Source organism: Convolutriloba macropyga, chromosome 8 (assembly GCF_964194025.1).
Source record: "Convolutriloba macropyga chromosome 8, txConMacr16.3, whole genome shotgun sequence".
Lineage (NCBI taxonomy): Eukaryota > Metazoa > Xenacoelomorpha > Acoela > Convolutidae > Convolutriloba > Convolutriloba macropyga.
In genome coordinates, this window is record NC_134475.1 from 55,434,015 (window position 1) to 55,453,923 (window position 19,909).

General features: G+C 37.7%; 1 protein-coding gene across 4 annotated transcripts in view; it reads left to right on the forward strand.

Moving 5' to 3' along the window:
- Positions 1 to 19,909, forward strand: part of LOC142344200 (uncharacterized) — an 84,679-nt gene that overhangs the window by 10,541 nt on the left and 54,229 nt on the right. The window lies entirely within an intron of this gene.

A 19,909-nucleotide genomic window follows, 5' to 3' on the forward strand; every position in this document is an offset into this window, starting at 1 on the left:
GGATTTTTGTCTGATCATAAAAAACGAAGGATTTCATTTTTGACTGCTCATAAAAAATGCAAAAATTGATTTTGACTGCCCATAAAAAAACGCTGGATTGTATTTTTGACTGCCGACAAAAAACGCAAGGTTGGATTTTTGACTGCCCCCGAAAAACGTAGGATTTGATTTTTGACTGCTCACAAAAAACGAGGGATTGGATTTTTGACTGCCTACAAAAAACGCAGGAGTGGATTTTTGACTTCCTACAAAAAACGCAGGAGTGGATTTTTGACTGCCTAAAAAAAGCAGGATTGGATTTTTGACTGCCCATAAAAAAACGCAGGATTGTATTTTTGACTGCCAACTAAAAACGCAGGATTGGATTTTTGACTGCCCAAAAAAACGCAGGATTAGATTTTTTACTGCCTACAAAAAACGCAGGATTGGATTTTTGACTGCCGACAAAAAACGAAGGATTGGATTTTTGACTGCCTACAAATAACGCAGGATTGGATTTTTGACTGCCCACAAAAAACGATGGATTGGATTTTTGACTGCCCACAAAATACGCAGGATTTGATTTTTGACTGCCGAGAAAAAACGCAGGATTGGATTTTTGACTGCCCCCGAAAAACGTAGGATTTGACTTTTGACTGCCTAAAAATAACGCAGGATTGGATTTTTGACTGCCTGCAAAAACGCCGGATTGGATTTTTGACTGCCGACAAAAAATGCAAGATTGGACTTTTGACTGTCCACAAAAAACGCAGGATTTGATTGTTGACTGCCTACAAAAAACGCACGATTGGATTTTTGACTGCCCACAAAAAACGAAGGATTGGATTTTTGACTCCTCTAAAAAACGCAGGATTGGATTTGTGTCTGCTCATAAAAAACGAAGGATTGGATTCTTGACTGAAAAAACGCAGGATCGGATTTTTGACTGCCCACAAAATACGCAGGATTTGATTTTTGACTGCCTACAAAAACGCAGGATTGGTTTTTGACTGCCGACAAAAAACGCAGGATTGGATTTTTGACTGCCCCCGAAAAACGTAGGATTTGACTTTTGACTGCCTACAAATAACGCAGGATTGGATTTTTGACTGCCCACAAAAAACGATGGATTGGAGTTTTGACTGCCCACAAAATACGCAGGATTGGATTTTTGACTGCCCCCGAAAAACGTAGGATTTGACTTTTGACTGCCTAAAAATAACGCAGGATTGGATTTTTGACTGCCTGCAAAAACGCAGGATTTGATTGTTGATTGCCTACAAAAAACGCACGATTGGATTTTTGACTGCCCAAAAAAAACGAAGGATTGGATTTTTGACTCCTCATAAAAACGCAGGATTGGATTTGTGTCTGCTCATAAAAAACGAAGGATTGGATTCTTGACTGAAAAAACGCAGGATTGGATTTTTGACTGCCAACTAAAAACGCAGGATTGGATTTTTGACTGCCCACAAAAAACGAAGGATTGGATTTTTGACTCCTCATAAAAACGCAGGATTGGATTTGTGTCTGCTCATAAAAAACAAAGGATTGGATTCTTGACTGAAAAAACGCAGGATTGGATTTTTCACTGCCAACTAAAAACGCAGGATTGTATTTTTGACTGCCGACAAAAAACGCAAGGTTGGATTTTTGACTGCCCACAAAATACGCAGGATTTGATTTTTGACTGCCTACAAAAACGCAGGATTGGTTTTTGACTGCTGACAAAAAACGCAGGATTGGATTTTTGACTGCCCCGAAAAACGTAGGATTTGACTTCTGACTGCCTACAAATAACGCAGGATTGGATTTTTGACTGCCCACAAAAAACGATGGATTGGATTTTTGACTGCCCACAAAATACGCAGGATTTGATTTTTGACTGCCGACAAAAAACGCAGGAGCAGGATTGGATTTTTGACTGCCCCCGAAAAACGTAGGATTTGACTTTTGACTGCCTAAAAATAACGCAGGATTGGATTTTTGACTGCCTGCTAAAACGCAGGATTGGATTTTTGACTGCCGACAAAAAATGCAAGATTAGATTTTTGACTGCCCACAAAAAACGCAGGATTTGATTGTTGACTGCCTACAAAAAACGAAGGATTGAATTTTTGACTCCTCATAAAAAAGCAGGATTGGATTTGTGTCTGCTCATAAAAAACGAAGGATTGGATTCTTGACTGAAAAAACGCAGGATTGGATTTTTGACTGAAAAATTAAAAACGCAGGATTGGATTTTTGACTGCCCAAAAAAAGCAGGATTAGATTTTTTACTGCCTACAAAAAACGCAGGATTGGATTTTTGACTGCCGACAAAAAACGAAGGATTGGATTTTTGACTGCCTACAAAAAACGCAGGAGTGGATTTTTGACTGCCTAAAAAAACGCAGGCTTGGATTTTTGACTTCTCATAAAAACGCACGATTGGATTTTTGACTTCCTACAAAAAACGCAGGAGTGGATTTTTGACTGCCTAAAAAAAGCAGGATTGGATTTTTGACTGCCCACAAAAAACGATGGATTGGATTTTTGACTGCCCACAAAATACTCAGGATTTGATTTTTGACTGCCGAGAAAAAACGCAGGATTGGATTTTTGACTGCCCCCGAAAAACGTAGGATTTGACTTTTGACTGCCTAAAAATAACGCAGGATTGGATTTTTGACTGCCTGCAAAAACGCCGGATTGGATTTTTGACTGCCGACAAAAAATGCAAGATTGGACTTTTGACTGTCCACAAAAAACGCAGGATTTGATTGTTGACTGCCTACAAAAAACGCACGATTGGATTTTTGACTGCCCACAAAAAACGAAGGATTGGATTTTTGACTCCTCTAAAAAACGCAGGATTGGATTTGTGTCTGCTCATAAAAAACGAAGGATTGGATTCTTGACTGAAAAAACGCAGGATCGGATTTTTGACTGCCCACAAAATACGCAGGATTTGATTTTTGACTGCCTACAAAAACGCAGGATTGGTTTTTGACTGCCGACAAAAAACGCAGGATTGGATTTTTGACTGCCCCCGAAAAACGTAGGATTTGACTTTTGACTGCCGACAAAAAACGCAGGATTGGATTTTTGACTGCCCCCGAAAAACGTAGGATTTGACTTTTGACTGCCTACAAATAACGCAGGATTGGATTTTTGACTGCCCACAAAAAACGATGGATTGGAGTTTTGACTGCCCAAAAAATACGCAGGATTTGATTTTTGACTGCCGAGAAAAAACGCAGGATTGGATTTTTGACTGCCCCCGAAAAACGTAGGATTTGACTTTTGACTGCCTAAAAATAACGCAGGATTGGATTTTTGACTGCCTGCAAAAACGCAGGATTTGATTGTTGATTGCCTACAAAAAACGCACGATTGGATTTTTGACTGCCCAAAAAAAACGAAGGATTGGATTTTTGACTCCTCATAAAAACGCAGGATTGGATTTGTGTCTGCTCATAAAAAACGAAGGATTGGATTCTTGACTGAAAAAACGCAGGATTGGATTTTTGACTGCCAACTAAAAACGCAGGATTGGATTTTTGACTGCCCACAAAAAACGAAGGATTGGATTTTTGACTCCTCATAAAAACGCAGGATTGGATTTGTGTCTGCTCATAAAAAACAAAGGATTGGATTCTTGACTGAAAAAACGCAGGATTGGATTTTTCACTGCCAACTAAAAACGCAGGATTGTATTTTTGACTGCCGACAAAAAACGCAAGGTTGGATTTTTGACTGCCCACAAAATACGCAGGATTTGATTTTTGACTGCCTACAAAAACGCAGGATTGGTTTTTGACTGCCGACAAAAAACGCAGGATTGGATTTTTGACTGCCCCGAAAAACGTAGGATTTGACTTCTGACTGCCGACAAAAAACGCAGGAGCAGGATTGGATTTTTGACTGCCCCCGAAAAACGTAGGATTTGACTTTTGACTGCCTAAAAATAACGCAGGACTGGATTTTTGACTGCCCACAAAAAACGAAGGATTGGATTTTTGACTCCTCATAAAAACGCAGGATTGGATTTGTGTCTGCTCATAAAAAACAAAGGATTGGATTCTTGACTGAAAAAACGCAGGATTGGATTTTTCACTGCCAACTAAAAACGCAGGATTGTATTTTTGACTGCCGACAAAAAACGCAAGGTTGGATTTTTGACTGCCCACAAAATACGCAGGATTTGATTTTTGACTGCCTACAAAAACGCAGGATTGGTTTTTGACTGCCGACAAAAAACGCAAGGTTGGATTTTTGACTGCCCACAAAATACGCAGGATTTGATTTTTGACTGCCAACTAAAAACGCAGGATTGGATTTTTGACTGCCCACCAAAAACGAAGGATTGGATTTTTGACTCCTCATAAAAACGCAGGATTGGATTTGTGTCTGCTCATAAAAAACAAAGGATTGGATTCTTGACTGAAAAAACGCAGGATTGGATTTTTCACTGCCAACTAAAAACGCAGGATTGTATTTTTGACTGCCGACAAAAAACGCAAGGTTGGATTTTTGACTGCCCACAAAATACGCAGGATTTGATTTTTGACTGCCTACAAAAACGCAGGATTGGTTTTTGACTGCCGACAAAAACGATGGATTGAATTTTTGACTGCCCACAAGATACGCAGGATTTGATTTTTGACTGCCGACAAAAAACGCAGGAGCAGGATTGGATTTTTGACTGCCCCCGAAAAACGTAGGATTTGACTTTTGACTGCCTAAAAATAACGCAGGATTGGATTTTTGACTGCCTGCTAAAACGCAGGATTGGATTTTTGACTGCCGACAAAAAATGCAAGATTGGATTTTTGACTGCCCACAAAAAACGCAGGATTTGATTGTTGACTGCCTACAAAAAACGAAGGATTGAATTTTTGACTCCTCATAAAAAAGCAGGATTGGATTTGTGTCTGCTCATAAAAAACGAAGGATTGGATTCTTGACTGAAAAAACGCAGGATTGGATTTTTGACTGAAAAATTAAAAACGCAGGATTGGATTTTTGACTGCCCAAAAAAAAGCAGGATTAGATTTTTTACTGCCTACAAAAAACGCAGGATTGGATTTTTGACTGCCGACAAAAAACGAAGGATTGGATTTTTGACTGCCTACAAAAAACGCAGGAGTGGATTTTTGACTGCCTAAAAAAACGCAGGCTTGGATTTTTGACTTCTCATAAAAACGCACGATTGGATTTTTGACTGCGCACAAAAAACGAAGGATTGGATTTTTGACTGCCTACAAAAAACGCAGAATTGGATTTTTGACTGCCCAAAAAAAGGATTGAATTTTTGAATGCCTACAGAAAACGATGGACTGGATTTTTAACTTCTCATAAAAAGACAGCATTGGATTTTTGTCTGCTCATTAAAAACGAAGGATTTCATTTTTGGCTGCTCATAAAAAATGCAAAAATGGATTTTGACTGCCCAAAAAAAACGCAGGATTTGATTTTTGACTGCCTACAAAAACGCAGGATTGGATTTTTGACTGCCTACAAAAAACGCAGGATTTGATTTTTGACTGCTCACAAAAAACGAGGGATTGGATTTTTGACTGCCTACAAAAAACGCAGGAGTGGATTTTTGACTTCCTACAAAAAACGCAGGAGTGGATTTTTGACTGCCTAAAAAAAGCAGGATTGGATTTTTGACTGCCTACAAAAAACGCACGATTGGATTTTTGACTGCCCAAAAAAAACGCAGGATTGGATTTTTGACTGCCTACAAAAAACGAAGGATTGGATTTTTGACTTCTCATAAAAAAGCAGGATTGGATTTTTGTCTGCTCATAAAAAACGAAAGATTTCATTTTTGACTGCTCATAAAAAATGCAAAATTGGATTTTGACTGCCCATAAAAAAACGCAGGATTGTATTTTTGACTGCCGACAAAAAACGCAAGGTTGGATTTTTGACTGCCCACAAAATACGCAGGATTTGATTTTTGACTGCCTACAAAAACGCAGAATTGGATTTTTGACTGCCGACAAAAAACGCAGGATTGGATTTTTGACTGCCCCCGAAAAACGTAGGATTTGATTTTTGACTGCCTACAAAAAACGCAGGAGTGGATTTTTGACTGCCTACAAAAACGCAGGATTGGGTTCTTGACTGCCCACAAAAAACAAAGGATTGGATTTTTGACTGCCCACAAAAAACGAAGAATTTGATTTTTGACTGCTCATAAAAAGGCAGGATTGGATTTTTGTCTGCTCATAAAAACGAAGCATTGGATTTTTGACTGCCGACCAAAAAACGCAGGATTGGATATTTGACTGCCTACAAAAAACGCAGGATTGGATTTTTGACTGCCTACAAAAAACGCAGGATTGGATTTTTGACTGCCTACAAAAAACGCACGATTGGGTTTTTGACTGCCCACAAAAAACGAAGGATTGGATTTTTGACTGCCTACAAAAAACGCAGGATTGGATTTTTGACTGCACAAAAAAAACGCAGGATTGGATTTTTGACTGCCTACAAAAAACGCAGGATTTGATTTTTGACTGCCGACCAAAAAACGCAGGATTGGATATTTGACTGCCCACAAAAAACGCGGGATTTGATTTTTGACTGCCTACAAAAAACGCAGGATTGGATTTTTGACTGCTCACAAAAAACGAAGGATTGGATTTTTGACTGCCTACAAAAAACTCAGGAGTAAATTTTTGACTGCCTAAAAAAACGCAGGATTGGATTTTTGACTGCCTACAAAAAACGCACGATTGGGTTTTTGCCTGCCCACAAAAAGCGAAGGATTGGATTTTTGACTGCCCACAAAAAACGCAGGATTTGGTTTTTGACTGCCTACAAAAAACGCAGGATTGGATTTTTGACTGCCCACAAAAAACGAAGGATTGTATTTTTGACTCCTCATAAAAACGCAGGATTGGATTTGTGTCTGCTCATAAAAAACGAAGGATTGGATTCTTGACTGGAAAAACGCAGGATTGGATTTTTGTCTGCCAACTAAAAACGCAGGATTGGATTTTTGACTGCCCAAAAAAACGCGGGATTAGATTTTTTACTGCCTACAAAAAACGCAGGATTGGATTTTTGACTGCCGACAAAAATTGAAGGAGTCGATTTTTGACTGCCTAAAAAAACGCCGGACTGGATTTTTGACTGCCTCCAAAAAACGCACGATTGGATTTTTGACTGCGCACAAAAAACGAAGGATTGGATTTTTGACTGCCTACAAAAAACGCAGGATTGGATTTTTGAATGCCCAAAAAAAAACGCAGGATTGGATTTTTGACTGCCTACAAAAGACGAAGGATTGGATTTTTGACTTCTCATAAAAAAGCAGGATTGGATTTTTGTCTGCTCATTAAAAACGAAGGATTTCATTTTTGACTGCTCATAAATTTGCAAAAATGGATTTTGACTGCCCATAAAAAACGCATGATTTGATTTTTGACTGCCTACAAAAAACGTAGGATTGGATTTTTGACTGCCTACAAAAAAGGAGTGAATTTTTGACTGCCTAAAAAAACGCAGGATTGGATTTTTGACTGCCTACAAAAAACGCACGATTGGGTTTTTGCCTGCCCACAAAAAGCGAAGGATTGGATTTTTGACTGCCCACAAAAAACGCAGGATTTGGTTTTTGACTGCCTACAAAAAACGAAGGATTGGATTTTTGACTCCTCATAAAAACGCAGGATTGGATTTGTGTCTGCTCATAAAAAACGAAGGATTTGATTCTTGACTGGAAAAACGCAGGATTGGATTTTTGTCTGCCAACTAAAAACGCAGGATTGGATTTTTGACTGCCCAAAAAAACGCGGGATTAGATTTTTTACTGCCTACAAAAAACGCAGGATTGGATTTTTGACTGCCGACAAAAATTGAAGGATTGGATTTTTGACTGTCTACAAAAAACGCAGGAGTGGATTTTTGACTGCCTAAAAAAACGCCGGACTGGATTTTTGACTGCCTCCAAAAAACGCACGATTGGATTTTTGACTGCGCACAAAAAACGAAGGATTGGATTTTTGACTGCCTACAAAAAACGCAGGATTGGATTTTTGACTGCCCAAAAAAAACGCAGGATTGGATTTTTGACTGCCTACAAAAGACGAAGGATTGGATTTTTGACTTCTCATAAAAAAGCAGGATTGGATTTTTGTCTGCTCATTAAAAACGAAGGATTTCATTTTTGACTGCTCATAAAAGTTGCAAAAATGGATTTTGACTGCCCATAGAAAACGCAGGATTTGATTTTTGACTGCCTACAAAAAACGTAGGATTGGATTTTTGACTGCCTACAAAAAAACGCAGGATTGGATTTTTGACTGCTTACAAAAAACGAGGGATTGGATTTTCGACGGCTCATAAAAAACGCAGAATTGGATTTTGTCTGCTCATAAAAAACGAAGGATTGGACTTTTGACTGCCTAAAAAAACGCAGGAGTGGATTTTTGACTGCCTAAAAAAAACACGATTGGATTTTTGACTGCCCAAAAAAAACGCAGGATTGGATTTTTGACTGCCTACAAAAAACGAAGGATTGCATTTTTGACTTCTCATAAAAAAGCAGGTTTGGATTTTTGTCTGCTCATAAAAAACGAAGGATTGGATTCTTGACTGGAAAAACGCACGATTGGGTTTTTGCCTGCCCACAAAAAGCGAAGGATTGGATTTTTGACTGCCCACAAAAAACGCAGGATTTGGTTTTTGACTGCCTACAAAAAACGCAGGATTGGACTTTTGACTGCCCACAAAAAACGAAGGATTGGATTTTTGACTCCTCATAAAAACGCAGGATTGGATTTGTGTCTGCTCATAAAAAACGAAGGATTGGATTCTTGACTGGAAAAACGCAGGATTGGATTTTTGTCTGCCAACTAAAAACGCAGGATTGGATTTTTGACTGCCCAAAAAAACGCGGGATTAGATTTTTTACTGCCTACAAAAAACGCAGGATTGGATTTTTGACTGCCGACAAAAATTGAAGGATTGGATTTTTGACTGCCTACAAAAAACGCAGGAGTGGATTTTTGACTGCCTAAAAAAAGGCCGGACTGGATTTTTGACTGCCTCCAAAAAACGCACGATTGGATTTTTGACTGCGCACAAAAAACGAAGGATTGGATTTTTGACTGCCCAAAAAAAACGCAGGATTGGATTTTTGACTGCCTACAAAAGACGAAGGATTGGATTTTTGACTTCTCATAAAAAAGCAGGATTGGATTTTTGTCTGCTCATTAAAAACGAAGGATTTCATTTTTGACTGCTCATAAAAGTTGCAAAAATGGATTTTGACTGCCCATAAAAAACGCAGGATTTGATTTTTGACTGCCTACAAAAAACGTAGGATTGGATTTTTGACTGCCTACAAAAAAACGCAGGATTGGATTTTTGACTGCTTACAAAAAACGAGGGATTGGATTTTCGACGGCTCATAAAAAACGCAGAATTGGATTTTGTCTGCTCATAAAAAACGAAGGATTGGACTTTTGACTGCCTAAAAAAAACGCAGGAGTTGATTTTTGACTGCCTAAAAAAAGCACGACTGGATTTTTGACTGCCCAAAAAAAACGCAGGATTGGATTTTTGACTGCCTACAAAAAACGAAGGATTGCATTTTTGACTTCTCATAAAAAAGCAGGTTTGGATTTTTGTCTGCTCATAAAAAACGAAGGTATTCTTTTTTGACTGCTCATAAAAAAAGCAAAATTGGATTTTGACTGCCCATAAAAAACGCAGGATTGTATTTTTGACTGCCGACAAAAAACGCAAGTTTGGATTTTTGACTGCCCATAAAATATGAAGGACTTGATTTTTGACTGCCTACAAAAACGCAGGATTGGATTTTTGACTGCCGACCCAAAACGCAGGATTGGATTTTTGACTGCCCCCGAACAACGTAGGATTTGATTTTTGACTGCCTACAAAAAACTCAGGATTGGATTTTTGACTGCCTACAAAAAACGCAGGATTGGGTTCTTGACTGCCCACAAAAACGAAGGATTGGGTATTTGACTGCCCACAAAAAACGAAGAATTGGATTTTTGACTGCTCATAAAAACGCAGGATTGGATTTTTGTCTGCTCATAAAAACGAAGCATTGGATTTTTGACTGCCCACCAAAAAACGCAGGATTGGATATCTGACTGCCCACAAAAAACGCAGGATTTGATTTTTGACTGCCTACAAAAAACGCGGGATTGGATTTTTGACTGCCTACAAAAAACGCAGGATTGGATTTTTGACTGCCTACAAAAAACGAAGGATTGCATTTTTGACTTCTCATAAAAAAGCAGGTTTGGATTTTTGTCTGCTCATAAAAAACGAAGGTATTCTTTTTTGACTGCTCATAAAAAAAGCAAAATTGGATTTTGACTGCCCATAAAAAACGCAGGATTGTATTTTTGACTGCCGACAAAAAACGCAAGTTTGGATTTTTGACTGCCCACAAAATATGAAGGACTTGATTTTTGACTGCCTACAAAAACGCAGGATTGGATTTTTGACTGCCGACCCAAAACGCAGGATTGGATTTTTGACTGCCCCCGAACAACGTAGGATTTGATTTTTGACTGCCTACAAAAAACTCAGGATTGGATTTTTGACTGCCTACAAAAAACGCAGGATTGGGTTCTTGACTGCCCACAAAAAACGAAGGATTGGGTATTTGACTGCCCACAAAAAACGAAGAATTGGATTTTTGACTGCTCATAAAAACGCAGGATTGGATTTTTGTCTGCTCATAAAAACGAAGCATTGGATTTTTGACTGCCCACCAAAAAACGCAGGATTGGATATCTGACTGCCCACAAAAAACGCAGGATTTGATTTTTGACTGCCTACAAAAAACGCGGGATTGGATTTTTGACTGCCTACAAAAAACGCAGGATTGGATTTTTGACTGCCTACAAAAAACTCAGGAGTGGATTTTTGACTGCCTAAAAAACGCAGGATTGGATTTTTGACTGCCTACAAAAAACGCACGATTGGGTTTTTGACTGCCCGCAAAAAACGCAGGATTTGATTTTTGACTGCCTACAAAAAACGCGGGATTGGATTTTTGACTGCCTACAAAAAACGCAGGATTGGATTTTTGACTGCTCACAAAAAACGAAGGATTGGATTTTTGACTGCCTACAAAAAACTCAGGAGTGGATTTTTGACTGCCTAAAAAACGCAGGATTGGATTTTTGACTGCCTACAAAAAACGCACGATTGGGTTTTTGACTGCCCGCAAAAAACGAAGGTTTGGATTTTTGACTGCCTACAAAAAACGCAGGATTGGTTTTTTGACTGCACAAAAAAAACGCAGGATTGGATTTTTGACTGCCTACAAAAAACGAAGGATTGGATTTTTGACTTCTCATAAAAACGCAGGATTGGATTTTTGTCTGATCATAAAAACGAAGGATTTCATTATTGACTGCTCATAAAAAATGCAAAAATGGATTTTGACTGCCCACAAAAAAACGCAGGATTGTATTTTTGACTGCCGACAAAAAACTCAAGGTTGGATTTTTGACTGCCCAAAAAAAACGCAGGATTGGATTTTTGACTGCCTACAAAAAACGAAGGATTGCATTTTTGACTTCTCATAAAAAAGCAGGTTTGGATTTTTGTCTGCTCATAAAAAACGAAGGATTTCTTTTTTGACTGCTCATAAAAAAAGCAAAATTGGATTTTGACTGCCCATAAAAAACGCAGGATTGTATTTTTGACTGCCGACAAAAAACGCAAGTTTGGATTTTTGACTGCCCACAAAATATGAAGGACTTGATTTTTGACTGCCTACAAAAACGCAGGATTGGATTTTTGACTGCCGACCCAAAACGCAGGATTGGATTTTCGACTGCCCCCGAACAACGTAGGATTTGATTTTTGACTGCCTACAAAAAACGCAGGATTGGATTTTTGACTGCCTACAAAAAACGCAGGATTGGGTTCTTGACTGCCCACAAAAAACGAAGGATTGGATTTTTGACTGCCCACAAAAAACGAAGAATTGGATTTTTGACTGCTCATAAAAATGCAGGATTGGATTTTTGTCTGCTCATAAAAACGAAGCATTGGATTTTTGACTGCCCACCAAAAAACGCAGGATTGGATATCTGACTGCCCACAAAAAACGCAGGATTTGATTTTTGACTGCCTACAAAAAACGAAGGATTGGATTTTGACTGCCTACAAAAAACTCAGGAGTGGATTTTTGACTGCCTAAAAAACGCAGGATTGGATTTTTGACTGCCTACAAAAAACGCACGATTGGGTTTTTGACTGCCCGCAAAAAACGCAGGATTTGATTTTTGACTGCCTACAAAAAACGCGGGATTGGATTTTTGACTGCCTACAAAAAAAGAAGGATTGGATTTTTGACTGCTCACAAAAAACGTAGGATTGGATTTTTGACTGCCTACAAAAAACTCAGGAGTGGATTTTTGACTGCCTAAAAAACGCAGGATTGAATTTTTGACTGCCTACAAAAAACGCACGATTGGGTTTTTGACTGCCCGCAAAAAACGAAGGATTGGATTTTTGACTGCCTACAAAAAACGCAGGATTGGATTCTTGACTGCACAAAAAAAAAGCAGGATTGGATTTTTGACTGCCTACAAAAAACGAAGGATTGGATTTTTGACTTCTCATAAAAACGCAGGATTGGATTTTTGTCTGATCATAAAAAACGAAGGATTTCATTATTGACTGCTCATAAAAAATGCAAAAATGGATTTTGACTGCCCACAAAAAAACGCAGGATTGTATTTTTGACTGCCGACAAAAAACTCAAGGTTGGATTTTTGACTGCCCACAAAATACGCAAGATTTGATTTTTGACTGCCTAAAAAAACGCAGGATTGGATTTTTGACTGCCGACAAAAAACGCAGGATTGGGTTTTTGACTGCCCACTAAAAACGAAGGATTGGATTTTTGACTACTCACAAAAAACGAAGAACTGAATTTTTGACTGCTCATAAAAAACGCAGGATTGGATTTTTGTCTGCTCATAAAAACGAAGCATTGGTTTTTGACTGCCGAACAAAAAACGCAGAATTGGATTTTTGACTGCCCACAAAAAACGCAGGATTTGATTTTTGACTGCCTACAAAAAACGCAGGATTTGATTTTTGACTGCCTACAAAAAACGCAGGATTGGATTTTTGTCTGCTCATAAAAACGAAGCATTGGTTTTTGACTGCCGAACAAAAAACGAAGAACTGAATTTTTGACTGCTCATAAAAAACGCAGGATTGGATTTTTGTCTGCTCATAAAAACGAAGCATTGGTTTTTGACTGCCGAACAAAAAACGCAGGATTGGATTTTCGACTGCCTACAAAAAACGAAGGATTGGATTTTTGACTTCTCATAAAAACGCAGGATTGGATTTTTTGTCTGATCATAAAAAACGAAGGATTTCATTATTGACTGCTCATAAAAAATGCAAAAATAGATATTGAATGCCCATAAAAAAACGCAGGATTGTATTTTTGACTGCCGACAAAAAACGCAAGGTTGGATTTTTGACTGCCTAAAAAACGCAGGATTGGATTTTCGACTGCCTACAAAAAACGAAGGATTGGATTTTTGACTCCTCATAGAAACGCAGGATTGGATTTTTGTCTGATCATAAAAAAACGAAGGATTTCATTACTGACTGCTCAAAAAAAATGCAAAAATGGATATTGACTGCCCATAAAAAAACGCAGGATTGTATTTTTGACTGCCGACAAAAAACGCAAGGTTGGATTTTTGACTGCCTAAAAAACGCACGATTGGGTTTTTGACTGCCTACAAAAAACGAAGGATTGGATTTTTGACTCCTCATAAAAACGCAGGATTGGATTTTTGTCTGATCATAAAAAACGAAGGATTTCATTACTGACTGCTCAAAAAAAATGCAAAAATGGATATTGACTGCCCATAAAAAAACGCAGGATTGTATTTTTGACTGCCGACAAAAAACGCAAGGTTGGATTTTTGACTGCCTAAAAAACGCACGATTGGGTTTTTGACTGCCCACAAAAAACGAAGGATTGGATTTTTGACTGCACAAAAAAACGCAGGAGTGGATTTTTGACTGCCTACAAAAAACGAAGGATTGGATTTTTGACTTCTCATAAAAACGCAGGATTGGATTTTTGTCTGATCATAAAAAACGAAGGATTTCATTATTGACTGCTCATAAAAAAACGCAGGATTGTATTTTTGACTGCCGAAAAAATACGCAAGGTTGGATTTTTGACTGCCCACAAAATACGCAGGATTTGATTTTTGACTGCCTACAAAAACGCAGGATTGGATTGTTGACTGCCGACAAAAAACGCAGGATTGGATTTTTGACTGCCCCCGAAAAACGTAGGATTTGACTTTTGACTGCCTACAAATAACGCTGGATTGGATTTTTGACTGCCTACAAAAAACGCAGGATTGGGTTTTTGACTGCCCACAAAAAACGAAGGATTGGATTTTTGACTACTCACAAAAAACAAAGAATTGGATTTTTGACTGCTCATAAAAAACGCAGGATTGGATTTTTGTCTGCTCATAAAAACGAAGCATTGGATTTTTGACTGCCGACCAAAAAACGCAGGATTGGATTTTTGACTGCCCACAAAAAACGCAGGATTTGATTTTTAACTGCCTACAAAAAACGCAGGATTGGATTTTTGACTGCACAAAAAACGCAGGATTGGATTTTTGAATGCCTACAAAAAACGAAGGATTGGATTTTTGACTTCTCATAAAAACGCGGAATTGGATTTTTGTCTGATCATAAAAAACGAAGGATTTCATTATTGACTGCTCATAAAAAATGCAAAAATGGTTATTGACTGCCAATAAAAAAACGCAGGATTGTATTTTTGACTGCCGACAAAAAACGCAAGGATGGATTTTTGACTGCCCACAAAATACGCAGGATTTGATTTTTGACTGCCTACAAAAACGCAGGATTGGATTTTTGACTGCCGACAAAAAACGCAGGATTGGATTTTCGACTGCCCCCGAAAAACGTAGGATTTGACTTTTGACTGCCTACAAATAACGCAGGATTGGATTTTTGACTGCCTACAAAAAACGCAGGATTGGGTTTTTGACTGCCCACAAAAAACGAAGGATTGGATTTTTGACTACCCACAAAAAACGAAGAATTGTATTTTTGACTGCTCATAAAAACGAAGCATTGGATTTTTGACTGTCGACCAAAAAACGCAGGATTGGATTTTTGACTGCCCACAAAAAACGCAGGATTTGATTTTTGACTGCCTACAAAAAAGCAGGATTGGATTTTTGACTGCCCACAAAAAACGCAGGATTTGATTTTTGACTGCCTACAAAAAAAGCAGGATTGGATTTTTGACTGCCTACAAAAAACGCAGGATTGGATTTTTGACTGCTCATAAAAAACGCAGAATTGGATTTTTGTCTGCTCATAAAAAACGAAGGATTGCATTTTTGACTGCTCATAAAAAACGCAAGAATGGATTTTGACTGCTCATAAAAAAACGCAGGATTGGATTTTTGACTGCCGACAAAAAACGTAGGATTGGATTTTTGACTGCCCAAAAAAACGCAGGATTTGATTTCTTACTGCCTACAAAAAACGCAGGATTGGATTTTTGACTGCCGATAAAAAACGCAGGATTGGATTTCCGACTGCCCACAAAAAACGAAGATTTTGATTTTTGACTGCCTACAAAAAACGCAGGATTGGATTTTTGACTGCTCATAAAAAACGCAGAATTGGATTTTTGTCTGCTCATAAAAAACGAAGGATTGCATTTTTGACTGCTCATAAAAAACGCAAGAATGGATTTTGACTGCCCATAAAAAAACGCAGGATTGGATTTTTGACTGCCGACAAAAAACGCAGGATTGGATTTTTGACTGCCCAAAAAAACGCAGGATTTGAGTTTTTACTGCCTACAAAAAACGCAGGATTGGATTTTTGACTGCCCAAAAAAACGCAGGATTTGATTTTTTACTGCCTACAAAAAACGCAGGATTGGATTTCCGACTGCCCACAAAAAACGAAGATTTTGATTTTTGACTGCCTACAAAAAACGCAGGATTGGATTTTTGACTGCTCATAAAAAACGCAGAATTGGATTTTTGTCTGCTCATAAAAAACGAAGGATTGAATTTTTGACTGCTCATAAAAATCGCAAGAATGGATTTTGACTGCCCATAAGAAAACGCAGGATTGGATTTTTGACCGCCGCCAAAAACGAGGGATTGGATGTTTGACTGCTCACAAAAAATGCAGGATTTGATTTTTGACTGACTAGAAAAAACGCAGGATTGGATTTTTGACTGCCCACAAAAAACGCAGGATTTGATTTTTGACTGCCTACAAAAAACTCAGGACTGAATTTTTGACTGCCTACAAAAAACGCAGGATTAGATTTTTGACTGCCCACAAAAACGCAGGATTGGATTTTTGACTGCCCATAAAAACGCAGGCTTGTATTTTGCACTGCTCAGAACCGTTTTTTACGCTGAGTTTTATACTGTGCAGGCTAAAAAGTGACATGATCATGATATCCTCATAGTAAAAATACAGACTGAGGAATTATTTGATTCAGCGCTGATTTGTTATGTTACTATGATCCGTGTACTATCTCTGAATTCAATTACATGAGATTTTCTGGAAACAGTTGATTTAAATGAATCTTTCTCTGTGAGCTGTATAAACATTCAAGAAATTTTTTTGACAACTAATGTATCTAAGGGATATTTTTGGGATCCATTTATCCAATATTTTTTCAAAATTGTTTTACAAGATTTTGGCAAAAAAACTTTCTTGAATGATTGTCATATAATACGACTATATTGCAAGATTGTTCAAGACAAATGATAGTCTTGCAAGATTCGTTCAAGTCTGTTCTATGTTTCTCGGGTCTAGGAAATAAAACCCCACGGAAAAAACCTTTATAATTCTACAGAGGATATTAACCCCCACGGAAATAAACCCCCATTTTATATTCGAAATGTGGTCGTGATAATTTGTTCAGTTATGACAGTTTTATATCATGTCCCACGGGCCGTAAGGCATGGCCAAACGCGCTTAATGCGCAGCTCGTTAAAAGTAAAGTGGGAGTGATTATTCCCGCGGGGGTTTATTTTCTTATCTAAAATTAAGTAGGTCTTCTTCCGTGGTTTTTTTTCCCGGAACCGACATTGTTCTGCTTTATGTTGATATCATTGATTAGTATTGACGCATCATATGCGCAGATATTCTTCTCGTGATATATTGGGATTTGTTTTCAGTGAAAATGGACACGAAGTTTTGCTGCATATCGGAATATGAGACAATGAGCAACATCAGTTCAGTCAAAGAAGCATCAATTGTTTCTAACAAAAAATTAACTTCATATAGTTTGAAGATTTTCCTTCTAAAAATATTTTCAATTGGTGATATGAATTCTATAACTTTGTTTTCACTTTATTTGCTTCATTTAACATCATAAACTCACATCTTGGAAACTAAAACTAATTCATTAATTTTAAATACTTATATTATAATTTGGGTCAAAAATACGCATCATATTTTGGGTGTAAATTCTTCTTATAAATGTAGATACAAAGATGGAAAACATGCTGGCCATGTACTGACCAAGCTCAATTTTATTCAATTTAAAAATTATATCGATACGAGGCTTCGTCCTAAGTGATCTTTCAAAATTTTTTGCAAGATCTCGTTACATAACCATTTGAGGATGAAATGGAAACAAGGAGGCTCGATGATGTTCGTATACAAATAATGTTCCGACCCCGCTCGCCCATATTCTTGACTTAATTGGCTACCAAATGATGGAGAGATAGAAAACTTTCAAAACCGTACACATCACTATATTAATGCAAGCTAGAAGGTCGATGAAAATTGTTGTTAATAGGACTACTAGAAACGACAATAACAAAAACCAAGCCAAATAACAAACAAAAATTACGACCAAAACTCGTTGTCTTTTGAGAGATGTCTAAATTGAGAGAACTATGAAAATAGAGACAAAGTTCGGAAATTCACCGACATTTTTTAGAACGAATAAATTTAATTTCAAAAGAGACATTTGATAAAACTGAAAGCATTGTCTAGGTTCGCTTCTAACTTTTAAAAATCCAACTGGATCTTTGACTAAAGAAACTAAGTCACTTGGCTAGAAAGAGTATATATAATGAAATCAAAACATACGTAGTCCAAAAAAATTTTAAGAAAACAATTGGTCAGAGCGTTAAAAACATGAGCTTAATTCTAAAACAATAAAATATAGTCGTTTAAAAAAGGGCCACGCCCCATCAAAATCTAAAAAAGTTTTTTCTGCAAGGTTCCACGGTGAGATCAAGATCAACCCCAATATTGCAGCACGGCTAAAAATCTCAAATTTTCAAATGGTTGCCACATCAATTTTTGAACAAAGCTTTTTATTATATCAAAAGTAATTAATGCATTTTAAATAATTATCGAGATCAAATTTGCAAAAAACTGGGAAAAATAGAATTCCAGAAGACTCCTGATGTCAGCGGGATTACAACCTGCGCTCTCTTTAGAGTTATGAAGAACATAACCGCAGTTTTTTAACTTGTCTAATTCTAGCAAATTTGAGCAAAAATTTGGCTAGAAAAGCATATCAGGTCCCACTTTTGACAAAAATTCTGAATTTTGCAAAATTTAACTTAATTTCTCGGTAAAAAACTAGTTTGATTAATTAAACAATCCTCCTCTATCTTTAAAGATAGAGTCAATGACACTAACGTTAACAATTTTAACATATTTTAGGAAAGTCGACAAAATTTGGCCGAAATTACGGGAAATGTGAATAAAAACGGAATATGGTATTCAGAAAATCTAAACTTCTATAACTCCTTGTAAAAAGCGAACATCAAAAATCTTTTTAATTCCCTATTCTACGGCGGACGGGCTTTCTAATGATACTACTCACAATTCTCTACGATGAATATATTGATCGGCCTAAATTGACTCAACAAAAAACCTATTTGATTATATAGTTCCTCCCCCCCACGAAAGTGGTTCGGAACAATTACGATATTGTAATCACTGACATCCTTTGTTTTGACGACCAACCAAAATAGCAAAAGTAACCCCAGTTGAGAGGTCGACTTTATGAAAAGACTAATAAAGTCGACATGGGGGGTAATTTCCCTACCTTAAATACACGGTCGTTTCCCTTAGTGATATTCGACCTAAAGTCTTTTCATAAGTCGGCCAACGGTCTTTTCATATCCAATATTGGTCCACCAATAGTCTGTTCATATCTGATATCGTCGACTAAAACTCTTTTCATAAGTCGACCAATGGTCTTTTCATATCCAGTACGGTCGACCTTAAGTCTGCTCATAGGTCTTTTTTAACAAACGCTCTGTGCAATTTTAGGGGTTCATGGGTACTTTAAACTGAGTGTTGAGTACCCCGAATGTACAAAGATAGCACCAAATGCACTAGAAACATGTCAATGATATGAAATAGAAGGACAATATGTTGGTTCGAAAAAAGATTTGGAAAAAAATCTTTTTTGTCTTGGGCCATAATTTTTTGCATGCTGAAGTAAAACAATTAACACCTGAAACTACATTATATGCAAAAACGTATTTGCCAAAACTCAAAGTCGACCATTGCCATATCGGTTGACCTAAAGTCGACCATGACCATATCGGTCGACCTAAAGTTGACCATGACCATTAGGGTTGACCTAAAGTCGACCATGACCATAAGGGTAGACATAAAGTCGACCAAGACTATTAGCGTCAACATAGAATCTTTTCATACCCAACATCGGTCGACCACTGTCTTTCTATACCCGATATTGGTCGACCACGGTCTTTTCATAATTCGACGTCTCAACTGGGGAATGGACATGTTTGGCTTTTCAACATTAGAAGCCGTCGATATCGTTGGTTATGAATGAATGCTTCGGTATGTTCGGATATCAAAGAACCCT